Genomic DNA, 18,025 nt, shown 5'->3' with positions numbered 1-18,025 from the left:
TCCTGTAAACACTATATAAGGAATGCCACAAAAGCATCTGGAACAAACCTGACATAAAACAAACCAATTATAACGTTGTTAACTTCAGGACAAGAAAAACACATTCCCCAGCCCGGGGTGGGCTCTTCTCAGAAATCCGGCGCGCACGAGGCTCGGAGTCCAGCGGAACGCCCCACCAACAACATCCCAGCGCCCTGAATGTGTTTCAGTCGTGCGGCTTCTATCTTCTCGGCTCTGGGAGCAGTTGAGTTGAGCCCGGGGCTCCCCAAATCGTGGCTGATCTCTGTCCGTCACGAGCAAACTTTTCTAGTGATTCTGGTGCCCATGGCAAACACGGCTGTTTTCTGCATCGGCTGTGAGATCCACGTATCATGTGGCACCAGAGAACCGAGCACCGCGCAGTGGAGGTCAGACCGGTGCCTCCGTGCCCGTCCGAGGTCCAGCGATCGTCCACGGCGTCCTCTGTTCAGCAGCACAACCGCTCAGCTGCTTGGGGAGATCTAGTCAGAACTCGACTTTCCTTCTGCGTCTGTCATTCAAGGCTGAGCAAAGACTGAAGGTTGAGCATCAGCCTCACGGCCTCTAAGCTTCAAGCCACACCGGCCAGAAACAGGAGAGTTCAGCTTCCTCTGCCCCCTGTCCTGATCGACTTCAGAGAGACCTGCCACCACGGGCTTCCCCGTCTGCTCCTTGAGACCGATTCCCACCCGGCTAATGCTTCCTTCTGGCTAATTCTGCTTCCCACTCTTCCTGGTGGAGCCTCCAGCAGACAGTAAACGAGCGAATTACACAACAGCAGACCAGCAAGAGGGATCAGTGCTCTTTAGTCTGTGGGTCAGGAGCTGCGAATGGGCCATAAAATTAGTTTGATCGGCAGCAACCGCGTTAGTGCAGAGGAAGGGGAAGAAAATGTCACATACCCGAACGCAGCCCATTGTGCGCGTGTGAACCTGCGTCGCGGATGGCGGCGTAAAAACGGTGTCTTACTACATAGCAGTCGGAGCTTAGAATCGGCCATGAAGTGCCCCTTCTATGACAGCAACCTAGAAATCATATCGGAAACACACATTTGAAAACGCACACGAGTATGTAGGTAAATGAAAGACCATGCCCAGAAACCACAAGAGCAGAAGGACCAGAGAAGCTGAGCGCAGCTCCCGCACACGGCGGGAGGGGAGTGTGAGGAGAGGTTTCGCGTGGCGCAACGCAAGGCTTCAGTTCAGTAGCTCCTGAGGCTACAAGAGCCTGGGGCCGGAGCCAGCGTGCGCAAGTGAGAACCGAGCTGCCACTGACGGTCCTCCCCACCGTCCGTCGGCTCTGACGGTCCCCCCCACCGTCCGTCGGCTCTGACGGTCCCCCCCACCGTCCGTCGGCTCTGACGGTCCCCCCACCGTCCGTCGGCTCTGACGGTCCCCCCCACCGTCCTCGGCTCTGACGGTCCCCCCCACCGTCCTCGGCTCTGACGGTCCTCCCCACCGTCCGTCGGCTCTGACGGTCCCCCCACCGTCCGTCGGCTCTGACGGTCCCCCCACTGTCCATCGGCTCTGACGGTCCCCCCACCGCCCACAAGCTCCGGTCTAAGTGTGGACTAGACAGAACGCACGTGCCCTGGTCAGGAGGAGGAGACCAGGACTCTGCGGAGACGATCGTCTCGTGTGCACACACATGCACACACCCAATCTTAGAAGAAAACTGTGTAGAGATAAATTCACGTAGAGTCACTAAAATAAGACACGATGGCTGGAAACCAGCTGGAGCGATGATCGGAGTTGCAGGACAGCGTGAGGAAATGAGCTGTGGTGCACATGCAGCCTCTGCCGCCCAGCCCTGGGGGGCCCCAACTCCCAGCACCATGACCTCGGGTGGTCGGGCCTTTGGAAGGTGATTAAGTTTAGATAAGGTCCTGAGGGTGGAGCCCTGCTGGGGTTCGTGTCCTCAGCAGAAGGGAAGAACGTGGCACGCCCACGTCCCGGAGAGGCACAAGGACACATGCCAGGCAGAGAGCCCTCGCCCAGGAGCCGTGGTGAGGGGGGCAGAGCCTTGACCTTGGACTTGCAGCCTCCGGGCTGTGACACACTGAGTTCCGTCGTCCCAGCCGCCTCGTTTGTGGTGTTTGGTTAGAGCAGCCCGAGTGGGCGAAGACGACCTAGGACAAAGTGTGCAACTCTAAAATGTGATGGGAGATTAAATTACGGGAGAAAGTTTAAGAGCAACAGTGACTACAAAGGAAAGATTCCAAATTAATTGGGTGGGAAAATTAGAAGGAAGAAAGAAAGCTGGAATATGGGAGATAGTCCTTGGGAATTTCCTGGAATTGGTGGGAGATGTGACTACCCAGGTATCATAATGAAATCCAGCAGGCAGAAAGACGCGGCAGCCCTCAGGCACGCACGGTAGGAAAATGTCTGTAGTTGGAAATGGGGGACATTTACAGCACTAAGACTTTTTAGCGCAAGGACAAATGCCGGGAAAAAGTGGAAGCTCTGCTGTAACGCTCGTGGAAAACAGCTGTCATTCTAGAAACAGTACTGCTCACCGTTAGCCCCGTGCTCTGGCGGCGAGGGAGAAACAGAGACGTGTTCAGGCGTGTTACGTGCACAGGCGCTCGGTGAAGGACCACGAGAGGGTGCGGGTCAAAGAGGCAGAGCCTGAGCTCTAACGGCCACCGGGGAGAACGGGGCCCGTGGCACTCTGAGGCCTGTTCCCTGCTGCAGTGAGGAAGCGCCGACCTCCGCTACGGGCACGGGGCCTGCAACATGGGGCCACGGGGGGGACGGCCACTGCAGCCACAAAACAGCCCAGGAGCTTGTGCTGTGGCTGCAGCTGCTGAAAGCACAGGGCGTTTTCCCTGTGGACAGTCAGGTGGAGTGTGGCAGGGGGAGCCCGGGCCAGGATGCTGGGGCGATGGCCCTGTTGCCCACGGTCTGGGGGTGCCCTGGCGTCCACCTGTGCATCCGTCCAGCCACATCCCCAGCAGCTCCGTGCACAGACCGGGTCGCCACACAGATGGGAAACAGCGCCCCTCGGGGGAGAAGATGCGCCCAGCATCACACTCCCCCTCAGACTCTCCACTTGCTTGGTTTAAGGGTATGAAGAAATTATGGAAAATATATAAAGAAATAAAAGACGGGATCCATAAAAATCAGCTAAAGGCAAAAGTATAAGACATTAGCCAGAATATCAGGAAACAAACGAAAATCTTAAATGATGAAATGCGCATACACAACATTTGATCCACACTTACTGCTGCGAAAAACCCAACACACACGCTGGAGGAAGAAGGAAACAGAGAATGGGGGGGTAATGTCTAAGGGGCCTGCCCCGCGTGACAGGGCGGTGAGGACGTGCAGGGCCGCGGGGAAGACGGAGGCTGGAGACCTCTGCTTGCAGGCGGCCAGAGAGCAGGGCACCCGCCACATTCCCGGGAGCCGGGCCGGAATCTGTGGGCACCATTGACACACAGAGAGTGAAGTTCACATCAAGTAAGGCCAAAGAGACCCAAATGTGTACATACTGTAGCCAAGCTTCAGAGAGCTTGGGACAGAAGCCGACGTCACAGAGCCGGGGGGGACGCAGACAACACTCAGAAGAGACGCAGCCGTGGAGGTGTCCGCTGACCCAGCAGCGGGGCGACGGGGGCACCGGACGCTGAGGAGGCCGTGCTGAAGTCTGTGAGTTCATCAGAAGGAAACTTCTCTCCCGTAATCTTTAAAGTGAGTACCCGAAAAAGAAAACAGCTGATGACCATCGGTAATCCGGGAAACCAGGAGAAATGATGAGAAATGAAATCAGTAAATAGAACGATGAACATAAAGAACTTTCCTTGTATTACATACTAGGGCTCTCTCATAAGTTCTAGTTTGGAAGGAGACAACTGACCTACCAGCATATTTGTTATGGGGCCGGAGGAGGCGGTTAGACTGTTACCTTCTCAGGGAGAGATGACGACTCATTACAGACCGTCTTACAGGTGGTGACAGGACACGGTGTGTCTTTCAAATACATTAAGCGTCATATACGCCTTTCAAACCTGAAGGGTAAAAAAGGAAGAAGATACCTAATCAAGTGAAGACAAGCAAACAACGAGCATAAGAAGAAGCCAGGACTGGGACAAGTGCCGATGACAGCATGATGCGGTAGGAAGAAGTCCCAATTTATCGACAAAGAGAGTGACTCAGGATGGATTTCCAAACCACTCTGCACAATTTAATTACACCACGAGCACATGCAGATGGAAACTACATTTTTCATTATTTAGATAATGCATGTCCGAGACAGAAGGACACAGACGTACGGAAATTAGGAACTGTAAATAATCCCGGGCTCGGAGAAGAGGCACCGCACGCCCACGAGCTGGTCCTGGCTGGCAGCGCTGAACCTAGAACCTCCAGAGAAGGGGTTCGACAGACGCAAGGGCTGACTCCTCCTCGGTCGGGAAGTATCTTTTCTCTTCTCCCAAATAAAGTCCTGGGATGGACGCACTTTTCAGCTGTCCACACGCTGCTTTTGTTCGGACGCCGCTCATCCAGCGCGGCAGACTCTTCCGTTTCCTCGCGCTGACGCTCACAGGAGTGGCGACGACGGACCGCCCCGCCTTGGTCGGGGACCGGGACCACCTGCTGCCCAGAACTGTCCTTGCGGGACATTTAGGGATCGGAACGTAGGACTTACTATCAACAGTAGTCTGCGCTCGGCGTGACAGACAAAGATGCAACTTTGCACCTGGATTTTATTCCCCGTCCTTGCTCACCGTCCGCTCTTCCTTCTCAGACTTCGGCCTGGGGCTTCTGTTCCTTCCTCCTGGAGGACGACCCTCAGACTTCCACCCTGTTCATGGCAGCAAATGGTCTCCCTTTTTATCACCAGAAAATGTTTATTTCATGACGTTTTTGTCATCCTCTCTCTTTGGGTTTAGACTCATAAGCTGGTTTATTTGGTTCAGCTTCTAAAGACACTGTTACACTGGGATCTAATGTCCCTATTTACTACGGAGAAGCCAGCAATCGGGTATTTCTTTTTTAGGGAAAACTGTCTTTTTTGAGGAAAACTGTCTTTTTAAAGGAAAACTGTCTTTTTAAAGGAAAACCCACTGAGCCACCCAGACATCCAGGGTTATGGATTTCTTTTGCTTTGTCCAGTGAAGTTGGATCATGGATAAATCTGAAAATTAGTATTCTTATTAATTCTGGAATACTCTCAGCATTATTCTTTTAAATATGCTGTCTCAGGGCAGCTGGGTGGCTCAGTGGATCAAGCCGCTGCCTTCGGCTCAGGTCATGATCTCAGGGTCCTGAGATCAAGTCCCGCATCGGGCTCTCCGCTCGGCAGGGAGCCTGCTTCTCCATCCCCCTTTCTGCTGCCTCTCTGCCTACTTGTGATCCCTGTCAAATAAATAAAATCTTAATAAACAAATAAATAAATGTGCTCTCTCCCCCATTTCCGTCTTCCCCATCAGCATCCTCAGCTCTGACGAGATGCATGTCGGATCCCCTCACTCTGTCCTTTGTGTCTTTGAACCTCAACTTTATATCGTTTCCCTCCCTTTTTATTTCTTTTGTGTTGTAGTCTTAGAACTGCATTCAGATACATTTTCTGCTTAGTCAACCATTGATTTTAATATCAGTGTGACAGAGATACATTGAAATATAAATGTATTCAAACAGAGAAAGGTTCAGTCGGCACAGGGCAAGAGGTCAAAGTTCTACACCAACAAAGAGAAAGAAAATTAAGGCAGTTAGTTTAGAGAGAGATATCTCTGATCAGACTGACAGGCTGTGTCTGGTCATATGGCAATGAGAGGTCTGGTAAAACAAAATACTCCTAAATACTCCAAAAACAAACAAATAAACAAACAAACAAACAAAAATATACCTCATTGCTGGAGAAAAAAAAATGAACAAATTTAAAAGAATTGGGTTCATTTCGAGTTAAGTTGGGACCCAAGCTAGAGAGGTGAGTCAAGCCTACCAGGGAAGGCACAGAGCTGAGGAGAACTGAAGCCTGGAAATCAAGGCTTATGCGTGCCGACATTTCGGGGGGGTCGGGCGCTGTTCCAGGGAACTGAGAAGGGACGTTGGTGCACAAAGACTCACCACAGTTCAGGGCAAATGCACTGTCTGCCCAGAAAACCAGAACCGCCTTCTGGTTCTGTGATCTCGTCGCTCCACAGGGCAAAGGCTTCAGGGGCAGAGCAACGCCACTGCTGTTGAGTATCTTTACAGTAAGTATGAACTGCTGCCCTATAAGAAGTCTTGTACTTCGTCACGATTATCTGACTCTGAAGACCTCATTGCTGAGGCAAATGATTACAGCAAGTCTATCTTGCTATCGTAATAATCATTTATACACACATACGCACACACACACACACACACACACACACACACACACATATGCCCCAAATTGCAAAAAATATGCAGTGGCATAAGAAATGGGTTTGGAAGCAACTCCGGTACACCCTGCGGCATACAGTCCAATTGCCTGTTTGGACAGATAATACGATTTCATGCAGACACTAATGGTAAATATTGCAAAGTTAGAAGATAAGTGGGTTTTAATCATTTAATTTTGTTCCCTGATAATGGACATTGAACACATAACAAACGGCCGTCCAGTTTGACTGGAGCTGGTCCGTCATTCGTTGCTGCGCAATTGCATTAGAAAAACTAGCTGCAGCCTCAGTGGCTCCTGAGCTCTCTGGAAAACAGCAGCTTCATCTCAGCTCTGATCCCGATGGGCGCGGGCCTTCCCTCCAAAACTGTGAACCTACTGCCATCTGCTGGCTTGGAGCCCTTAATAAATGTGCTTTTAGGTTTTATTTAACTTCTGGAAAAGTCTAAGCCTGGTCCCAAACACTGTGGCCTTCATTAATTTTTCTAAGAATATAAACATAAAATGCATCGGAAACTAAGCTAAAAACCGCATGGATATTGGCCCCCCGTGCCGTGTGCTGATGGCCCAGAAGGCACTTCTGTACCCTCCGTAGACCCCAGATCATCCTGATGAAGCCCTATCGTCATCACACAGGCTGGGACCTTCAGCCAAAAGGGACTTTTCATGTAATGCACTCACACAACGTTAATATGAAGCGTCATACTTAGAAGGTGTTTGATACACTTTAAATATCAGGGTTAAATGTAAAACACAGAAGGACTCATTACACTCTCTGTAATGTAATGTAATACATTACAGTGTATTTCTTCCCTGTTGAGCAAAGAGGAGTAAGAAGAAGTCAGGGAAACAGGAGAAGTTAGGGTTCATCTCAAGGCGGGACTCTCTGATGGTAAGAGGGAGAGTGTTCAGGCCAGGAGGGCTTCTTGGACACGGTGATGCTGGGCCAGGCCGTGTCACAGGAGAGGACACCGGGGCTGATGCCATGAGAAACGTCCTGAAGACTGGGCAGCCAGGGAAGGAGCAGGGCTGGAGTTTGCTGGAATGTGGGGTGTGAGCAGGAAAGTCCTTGGGGGGACAGAAAGGCAGGTGGGGGCAGACCCGCAGAGTTTGAAATCGGGATTCATTTGAGGAGTAGAACCAGCTCAGAAACTGCCGTCCTGAAGGAGAGCATTCGTGGTCGGGAGCAGTTTTATTTTATTCCGCACTTTCCACGAGCTAGGCAGTGTTCTAAGTGGAAGGACATAGAGAAACAAGGCGCCATTCCCGCCCCGCCCCTGCCGCCCTGAGCTGCGTGCCCAGGGCGGAGACCTAGGCAGAGGGTCCCCAAGGGCTTGCAGGGCGGGGCCCAGGCAGGGACAGGGGGCTGGGTGTGGGCGGAGCAGCCGACTTTACCTGGTGTGTGTGGACCGACCTGGATGCGGGAAGCGGTCAAAGTAGGCCCCGCACAATGCACAGAGGCATTTAGGGCCGGGGGCCAGGAGCGAGCATGCCGGATGGGGCTCAAGGCTGCCAACACCGTGAGTGGAGTGTGAAGACCCGCCCCAGGCTCGGGCGGCTGGAAGCCAGACAAACCCGTGTCTGCGACCGCCCTTCCAGAGTCAAGCGCCGTGTGGCAGTCTTGGGGACCTGCGGTGACCCGTTCTCTCTGAGATGCAGACTTTGGAACAGCAAGCAAGGGTGGGGGGTGCTGCAAAGTGAGGCTGGACAGACCCATCAGAGTGGCTTAGAACGCCTTGTACACAGATGGCCAGTCAGCCCCAGGAGAGGTGGGCCGGGCAGTGAGGGTCTGTGGCACGCTGGGAGCTTGGGGACCGTCTGGCTCTGATGGTCCGGGACCTGGAGCATCAGCCCAGGCAAGGCTGCTCTGGAGACGACAGGCAGATGGCCTCCCTCTGCTGACCTGTGCTAGGAACCCCTGCTTTGCCTCGGGGGCCCTGCCCGGGTCCTCCGGTGGCAGGTAGAATGATGGAGAGGCCAGTGCGCACCCGTGCGCCTCCCCCGCACCCTGCCCCATTCGCTCCCCCGCGGAACCCCGGACACAGCCCGGATCAGAGCCTCTCACGGCCCCTCGGGCTGTGCGCGGTCCTGCAGCCGCGAGTCTGTGAGGTCCGCGGAGTCGGAGGGCAGGCGAGTTCGCGCCCGTCTGGAGGCCTTGCTGGTGTGCCCGCAGCCCTTCGGGGTGAGCAGAGCAGGCTCGGGGCGCGCCCTGAAAGCTTGCGAGCGGCCCGAGAAGAGTCTCAGGAAGCAGAGCGGCCAACGGTGAGGCCGGCGGCTGCGGGGAGAAGGGCGGGGAGAGCCGGGGCGGCGGGTCTGGCTCCGGTCCACCGGCCACGTCGGCCTCTGCTTCTGTGTCTGCTCTTACCCGCTCGCTGCGCCCGCCCGGAGCTGGTGGTCGTTCTCCGACGTTGATGAGACATCGCCCGCTCCTCTGGGCCACGAAAACCGGCAAAGTGCACTATCCGGGGGACGTTTTCACTTTGAAGACTCAACAAAACCTCAAGTTTGAAGTTCAGGAGGAAAGCAGAATTCCTCCTCCGTCGGCGGGTGAGGAGCAATCACCTGGGAGCCCCCCGGCCCGTACCCACGCCCAGTCAGTCCCAGCTTACCCTGACTTTGTCCACCGGTGGCCCAGGAACCCGGCCCCTCCTCAGCCCTGCCCCCCCCATTCCTACCAGGACTCCGGGATAACCTCCCCGCTGGCCTTTCTCCCTTCCTTCGGACCCGCCTCCGCTCCTTCCCCCACTCGCCCGCAGTGAACCTTACAACACAAACCTCCACTGCTGTGTACAGTGAGCAACCCCCACAGGGACAGAAACAACGCAAGTGTTAGGAAAGGTGTCATGTAGAGATTGGGTTCTTTCAAGGTTTTTGGAAAACCTGGAAAGCAGAGGTTGGGGTCCTTCCCCTGCTGTGTTGACCCAGGTATTGGAAAGCCACCGCCATCTCGTGGACGGCACTGGGGTCCTGCTGGGAGAGTGCTGGGGAGAGCCACCAGCACCACCGCCGACCCCACAGCGGGACCCCACTGACCCTGCCAGAGCTCACCTCCCGCCACACGCCTGCTTCAAGGGGAACCCTGCTGCCCGTGGACTAGGGAGTCTCCCAGCGTCTTCACTGGGAGGAGAGCATGGAGGGACGCCTGTCAAGGCACCTGCTCTGTTCCGAGAGGATCTCCCAGGAACTCGTTATCTTGGAGCTTGAAGAAGACAGGGAAGGAATTTGCTAAGCATGACTGAACCCACACACAGCGGGGAACATGGGCAGGAGTTCCTAAGATGCCGTAAAGCCCAAGTCACAGATCCAAGGCTGGTCTGCAGTGGTTTCTCAGAGATGGGCCAGTAGCGAGCACAGGGGTGACTTTGGGAACAGTCTAGAGCGGCTGTGCCCTTCCCTTCCTCTCCCCACACAGCTGTGCGAGGAAGCCGCCTCCCTTGGAAGGGCCCCCCCAGCGAACTTGCGCTCTGCGCCTGCGCACTTTCTCCCCACCAGTCCTGTCTCTGAGTGGCTTCTGTCTAGTTGGCCGGAGGCCAAGGGCAGGTTCCCTCTGGGGGAACCTCTGGGCCTGTACCTGGGGTCTTGTGCAACGGTGGGCATCCCCTTGCTGGAGTCAGTGAGCTCCTGCTGCCGGGAAGGAAAGGGCCTCTTGGAGCCTAGTTGCCAAGAACTATCTCTCGGATTCCAGAAGAAAAAAGCTCTATTTTGGGTGGACCTCCAGACGCTTGAAAGCAGGATGAGAAGCACCTTCTGGCAGCTTCCTGGAGAAAAGAGTAGGTCCCTGCGGTAGCTCCCGGCTTGCCGGGTACCTGCGGACATCTGCAGACGTGGGGCATGGAGAGCAGCGTGGGGTACCGCTTCTGTCCTTCCCGTGTAGCCACGGAGAAAGGCATTTCTCGAGTCAAGCCCGACCAGGAAGGGATGCGCCAGGCTGGGGAGGGTGGGCAGAATGTGCAAGCGCAGGGAGTCACCACTAGAGGGACCAGCGAGCGACAGGGAGCTCGGAGTCCTCTGGTCTTCGGACAGCACGCAGTAGGGCAGCAGGAGAGGAAATCATTTTCATTCATCAGCCGATGAGGAATTCTAGCAGGACTTCGAATTATTACGGAGAGATGGAGTGGTTGATCTGATCATTCTTGAAGTCAGTTAATGAATAGGAGGAATTTTGTACCTGTTGGACATTTTCCGCAGTAGCAGGTTAGAAATAAATACATGCAAAAAATATAAGAGAAAAGAATCTGACAGAACATTCAAATATTTGTTCAATAATTTTAAAGGGCTCAGAGTATCTTAAGCCGATGATGTAGGAAACATGCTTTATGTGTGCTCAACGCCATTAATATCCTTTGTTTTTAAAAACAAGAAAAAAACCTCATGAACAGACAACTTACAAATTTAAGATTTCTAGGAAAACTGAAGATGTAAACCCGTTTTTATGACGACCTTTGTCATCGTATGTTCACGTGCTGTAGCAACAGCATCTCTTATCCTACATGATGTCAGTTTTTATAATTTTTACCTTAACTTTGATTTTTGCCCCTAAACAAATGCATTGTTGAGAAGGAAAAAGACGCACCAGGACTGGTTTCTTCTAAAGAGTTCTCCCAAGCCCAGATTTTATACTCCTGGGAAATAAAATGCGGCTTTCTGAAGCCTGATTTTTCTGCAATTTCAGGCTTGGTGGCCCTTTTTCCACTAGAGGGCCCTGTGGGTAAGAGAAATTCTTAAAATCAAAGCTTTTGAAGCTATTTCAAACGTAGGCCATCTTGCCAATTACATTCTCTCAGTGATTTTAGCTTAATACTCACAGATATCCTATTTTTATGGAACTAAGAAGTAGTAAAGTCTAAATATCTCCAGATTTTTTTCCTGAATTTTTGCCTTGTTAATAGTTGCTCTGAGAAATGTTTATACTGTAATAAATCTTTGTCCTTTTCTTTCTTTATTAGGAGTTATAGTCAGCACTAATTGTTCTCGGATTTAAAATTCTCTGATGAGCCAATGTCTTATTGATACTTCAACACTCAGCTCTTTCAAAATTCCATGGTATTCCAAGAAGACTTTGAAAAATATTAATAGTGGTATCTGACACACAGAATAGGAGTTCTTAGATGGGACCTGCACTCGCTCACACAAATTTAAATATTGACTGTAAATGTCAGAGGAAAATGTGATGTGGACTTCATAGGTACTTGTTTTTTATGTAAACCTCAGCACATCCTTATATCCACTGATGAATGTGAACAAGGAGGATTTTAAATTTTAGCTGTTGATGTTACAAGCTCTATAGAAGGGAGACAGTGGTCAGTAACCAGTGTTAGTACACTACATTATCTAAAACATGAAGTTTTCAATAAAAATATGAGATATACACAGAAATAGCAGAGTGTTACCTAGACATGGAGAGTGCTGAAACCTCTTGCCTGGCAGAGACACCTGACCTCAGGACTGAGAGACAAAATTTCCAAGCAGGACTTATAAATACATTCCAATAACTTAAGACATCCGTGCTTAAAGAAATAAAAAAGAAATGTATGATTGTGGTGATAATCAAATAGAGAATATCAATATGAGGGGATACAGATGATATAAAAAACAGAACAAATGAAAATATTAGATTTCGGAAGTACAATAACTGATCTGAGAAATTCACTAAGGGGCTTAATGGTAGATGCTATCTAATTGTCATTAGATAAAAGAAGAAGACTTATACCTTCAGCAAACTTGAAGATAGATCAATAGGTATAGAATTGAAAGAAAAGAGAGAGGAAAATGGACAGAGCCTCAGAGACACATGGGGCACAGTTAGTACATCGACATCATATACTGACGGCACCAGAAGGAAAGATGAAAGGGAAGGTTGAGGAGAAAATATTGAAAACGAAATAAGGGAAGCCTGACCAGGAAGCCTGGTCACAGAGTCAGCCAAGCATGGAGTCAGGTCAGTGGCACCCCCGACTTCTGACAAAACTGGAGGGGGGACCAAGCACAAGGCCCAGAGCTGAGCAACGTAGTGACTCAGTAAAGAGACAGTAGAGAGCTTCAGGCTCAGCCAAGCAGAGGATGGCACTAGTGAAGTCAAAGATAACTTATTGGAAACTGTTCAATCAGAGGAGCAAAAGAGGACAGAATGAGAAAAGTGGAGGAGGTCTACAGACACTGATGAAAGAAACAACCTACAATTGTTAGAGTTCTGGAAGCAGAAGTGGGGGAGCGAAGGACAGAAAGTTATTTAAAGAAATAATGGCAGAGGAGTACCTGGGTGGCTCAATCAGTTAAGCACATCTGACTCTTGGTTTCAGCTTGGGTCATGATCTCAGGGTCGTGAGACTGAGCCTTGCATAAGGGTCCATGCTCAGTGCAGAGTCTACTTGTCCCTCCCCTTCCCCTCTGTCTGCTTACATGTAAATAAACAGGATCTTTTTTTAAAAAATGAAGAAGAAATAATGGCAGAAAATGTCTTAAATGTGGGGAGAGTGTTGCACATCCAAGTTCATCGAGCGCAAAGGATTTCAAAAAGTTTCAACTCAAAAAAATCTCTGAGATACATAATATAGGATCCCAAATCAAAGGAAAATAAACAATTTTTTAAAGATTTTTATTTATTTGACAGACAGATCACAAGTAGGCAGAGAGGCAGGCAGAGAGAAAGAGAGGAGGAAGCAGGCTCCCCGCTGAGCAGAGAGTCAGATGTGAGGCTCAATCCCAGGACCCTGGGATTATGACCTGAGCTGAAGGCAGAGGCTTAACCCACTGAGACACCCAGGTGCCCCCCCCCAAAAAAACGAATTTTAAAAGCAGCAACAGAAAAATAAATTTATCACATACCAGGGAGCCCCCCCAGACTATCAGCAGATTTCTCAGTGGAAACCTTGCAGGTAGGTGGGAGAGGGATGATGTATTCAAAGCTCTAAAATAAACAAACAAAAACTGCCAACTGAGGATACTTCACCTGGCAAAGCACTACTACAAAATGAAGGTGAGAAAGACTTTCTAAGACAAACGGAAGCTGAGGGGGTTCGTCATGACACCTGCCTTACAGGAAGTGCAGCAAGGCGGCTCTTCCAGCTGAACAGATGCTGACCAGTGACGTGAAAACATGCCCAGCACACTGGTCAGGTCAGTACATATTCGCGCTCCTCCTATACTGTCCTATGATGGTGTGTTAATCATTTATCTCCAGTGTAAAGGTTAAGGAACAAGAGTATTAAAAATAATTGTATCTACAAGAATTTTAATAAATACGTAATATATAAAGATGTAAACTGTGCAAATAAAAAACATAAAATATAAGGGCATCCACAGGTCACACTTTTGTATGCAATCAAAGTTGTTACCAGCTTAAAATAGGCTGGTATCTGTATAAGATGCTTTATGTAAGACTCATGGCAACCACGATGGAAAAGGTAAAGTTGATGTGCAAAAGACAGGAGGGAAGCAAAGCCCTCCACTACGGAAAGTCATCAAGTCACAAATGAGAAGAGCAGAAGCGGAAGAAAAGAAGAGGGACCTAACTGCAGCACAGCCAGACAACAATAACGGCATTAGCAACCTCTCGCCTAGCAGTAATTACCTTACATGTAAATGGATTAAATTCTTCAATTAAAAGTCAGAGTGGCTGAATGGATAAAAACAAGACCCAACTCTCTGCTGTCTAGGAGAGAGTCACTTCAGCTTCAAGTACACACATAGGTTCCCAGTGAAGGATGGGGAAAGATACCCACGCAAGTAGAGGCCAAAAGAGAGCAGAATAGCTGCGCTTATGCCAGAGAAAAAAGACTTTAAGTAAAAAACTGTAACAAGAGACAAAAATGGTCATTGTATAATAATGAAAGAGAAAATTCATCAAAAGATATAACAATCAAAAATATATGTGCACCCAATGTCAAAGCATCCAAATATATTAAGCATATAACACCAAGTCTAAAGCAAGGAATAAGACAACAAAGTAATAATACTATGCAACCTTAACATCTAGCTTTCAACAAAGGGAATGTCATCCAGACAAAAACTGGCTAAGGAGAATTTGGACATGAGCTATACTTCAGACCAAATGGAGGTAACGGGCACACACAGTATATCTCACCTAAATGCAGCAGGATCTATCTTCTCGTGGGCACATGGAACATTTTTAGGATCGATCAAATATTAGATCACCACAAGTCATAATAATTTTTGTGAGATTATCTTATTTAATAATTTATCTTGTTATTTAATGATATTTAAAAAGAAATCATATCAAGCATCCTTTCTGATCACGACAGTGTGAACTAGAAATCAGTAACAGGAAAGAAACTGTAAAAGTCACAGATTTGTAGAAATTAAATGACACCTCCTGAATAGCCAATAGTCCAAACATGAAATTAAAAGAGAAATAAAAAAATCTTGAAATAAAAGATAATGAAAACAAAGTGTAACAAAACTTACAAGTTGCAACAACTGCAGTTATAAGAGGAATTTTAGAGTCATAAACACCTATGTTAAAAAAAAAGAGAGAGAAAGATCTCAAGTAAATGACATAACTTTATACCTAAGGGTCTAGAAAAAGAGGAACAAACACTGCTAGAAGTAACAGAAGGAAGGAAAAAACAAAGGTCAGAGGAGAAGAAAAAGAAATAGAACAGAGTAAAACACAAAATATTAATGAAACTGAGTTGGATTTTGAAAAAAATAAGCAAAACTGACAAAGCTTGAGCTTGACTTAAGAAAACAGAAAGAACTCAAATGAATAAATTCATAAATGAAAGAGAAGACATTACAACTGACATCACAGGGATACAAAGGGTCATAAGAGATCATTATCAAAAAGTACGTGCCAATTAGCTGGTAAACCAGGAAGAAACAGATACATTCCTGGATAATACTGACTAACAGGTAAGACTGAGACTGAACTAGGAAGAAGTGAAAAAACCTGAGCAGACCAACAGCAAGTAAAGAGACTGAATCGTTATCAGAAACATGTCAGAAAGAAAAGCCCAAGATCCGTTGGCTTCATACGTGAATTCTACCACGCATTTAATGGAGAATGACAATCCTTCTCAAACTCTTTCCAAGTATTGAAGAAGAAGGTTTTCCTCCAACCTCATTTTATGAAGCCAGTCACCAAAGATGAACAGAGAGGGACGTCAAGTTTTAAAAATGGGTGCTTGGGAGAGTGAGGTAGGTGAGCTAGGAATGAGAATTTGGGAGATAGGACCATGAGCCTTGGAGTCCTTTGTCTGAGGCTCTCATTTAAGGAGAATGTACCAGGGCACCCGGGTGGCTCATTCAGTTAAGTGTCAGCCTTCGGCTCAGGTCCTGGGGTCCTGAGATTGAGCCCTGCCGTGGACTCCCTGTTCAGCAGAGTCTGCTTCTCCCTTTCCCTCTGCCCTGCCCCCTCCTCACCCTGCTCATGCTCTTGCCCTTGGTCTCTTGAGCTCTGTCTTGCTCATGTACTCTCTCACAAATAAATAAATACAGTCTTTTAAAAATAGATTAAAAAATGAGAGAATGTTCCGGGGTCCAGTAGGAGGGAGAAAATAAAATAAAATAAAATAAATAAAAATTTCAAAATGCTAAGTAGTTGCCTCTGTTTTAGACACTAAAAGACTCATAAAGCTCCTTAAAATACCAGAATCCAAATATAGATCCAGTTCCTGAAATGGCTGCTAATTGACATTCTGGGCTTTTAGAATTTATTGGAAGCTTAACTATATGGATGGCAGTACTGGATATGTTAGTATTAAATTTTGGAATGTATTTTTAATTTTGTGTCCCTCTGTTTGCCTTTTTTTTTTTTAATTTGAAGACCATACGTTATCATCTACTGGACCTGGCACCAGATGGATGCATTATAGTCCATTCTAACCATGGCTCATCTCTTTGCCTTGGAGTGATTTCAGGTTTCGTGAAATCTCTATGATCTTGTCTGTAAAAAGCTGAAAATACTCGTGTCTCACTTGTGGATCAGATGAAACAATGTTTATGTAATATACCTTTTTAAAGTCTGTGCACGAAATAATGTCCATCTATTTCTTTATTGATTTCTTTGGACAACCTCCCTTACCTTTCATTCATTTGTGTTGTTTGTGTGCGTTTCAATTTCTATGACCACTTTTTTCTCTCTCTGCCCCCGCCCCCTTAGTCTTTCTTCGGCTCATAGGTTGTCTTTTCTTAAAGAGCCTTCGGACATAAAGCCAGCTTGATAAGCTCTCTAGACTTCGTACCATCTGCGTTGAGGAAAGTCTCGTGCTCAGGTACATGTGTTACATCTAACATCCACGGCATAACTAATAGTTGGGGACACAATCAATTTCTTCCAGGTCTCTTGCGAATATCATATAACCAAACACTTCTTAGTCATTTTTTGTCCAAGAGTAACAACAGTCTTCTGGGCCATCTTCTGAGAATTACTGGTTATCTTAACTGCTCCATCAAATCTGCTTTTCAGTACTGTTTCGGTAGAAATCTTCTAACCCTTCTGATTTCAGCTACAACATGTATATACCCAACAGAGAAGTGAATGCCTCTTATGTGCCAGGAACTTTGTAGGGAGCTTCTGCCAATATTTCATTTGCTTTTCAAGTAAGAAAAGATACTGTCATTCCCATATGTTTCACAGGAGGAAGCTGGGGCTCTGAGAACCTTGGCCACACGCCCAGGGTGGTCGCAGACAGACCAAGGATGGGAATTTGGTCATCCGATTCCAGTACCACTCTTCCTCTCTTAAGAGGTGATCACATAGGAGATGGAAAGTTAACAGCAAAACATAATGTTTCTGAAAGTACGAAGTGACCAAAAGTAAATATGAAGGTTTATTTTCACTAAGGCTAATTTGCAAACCTTTAGAGAATATGAAACACAAAGATGATCCAAATACTTTAACTCACTGAACATTATTGACTTTTAAATAAAATGGCGTATATCACCTAGTGACCAGGTACTTAACATTGTCATTTCTTTCTTCCTTATGGTATTATAGATCATTGGGTCGTATGTAATTACCCATGAAATTGCCGGTGTTGTTTCATGACAGGTACTCAATAAAACCCCTGTGATTGCCTAGAAAATGATTAACCTCTTCATGGAACCACTTGGATGTGATATTTAATATATATGACATAATGTATACATCTATACCATTAGTGCAGGGCATTTAAAAATATTCTATTTATAGGTCAGAGTGTGCCCAATATGACTTCATTGACTAACTTCATTAGCTTAAAGTTTCAGGTCAAAATGAAATAGTTATCTAAAATTATGTAGCTTTTATCCACTGTACAACGTGGATATTCATACAACCCCTCTATAAATGTTTGGTCCAGATCTTTCTTCCATTTAATGAAGTTTGACAATTTGTGACAGGGTAGAAAGGAAATTCATTATATTTAGTAATAGAAAACCTATTTCTCATTTTTCACGAACCAAGCAGCTACAATGAAATTGCCTAAACCACTATATCACAATTCTCCACCTTTGTGGTTCTTAAGGTCACCCTCAAAGGTCTTCAATTTCCTTATGTTCACAGCTTGGCATCTGGTAATTTTCAGTATCAGAAAATATAAGGGAGCTATATATTCTTTCCTAAGAAGAAATATTTCTGATTTGAAAAGAAATAAATCTGTCAAGAGGAAAATATTAAAAATAAAAAGCGCGACTG

This window comes from Neovison vison, chromosome 3 (assembly GCF_020171115.1).
Source record: "Neovison vison isolate M4711 chromosome 3, ASM_NN_V1, whole genome shotgun sequence".
In the NCBI taxonomy this organism is placed as follows: domain Eukaryota; kingdom Metazoa; phylum Chordata; class Mammalia; order Carnivora; family Mustelidae; genus Neogale; species Neogale vison.
The sequence above is the reverse complement of the archived record's forward strand: the minus strand, read 5'-3'. Positions refer to the sequence as shown.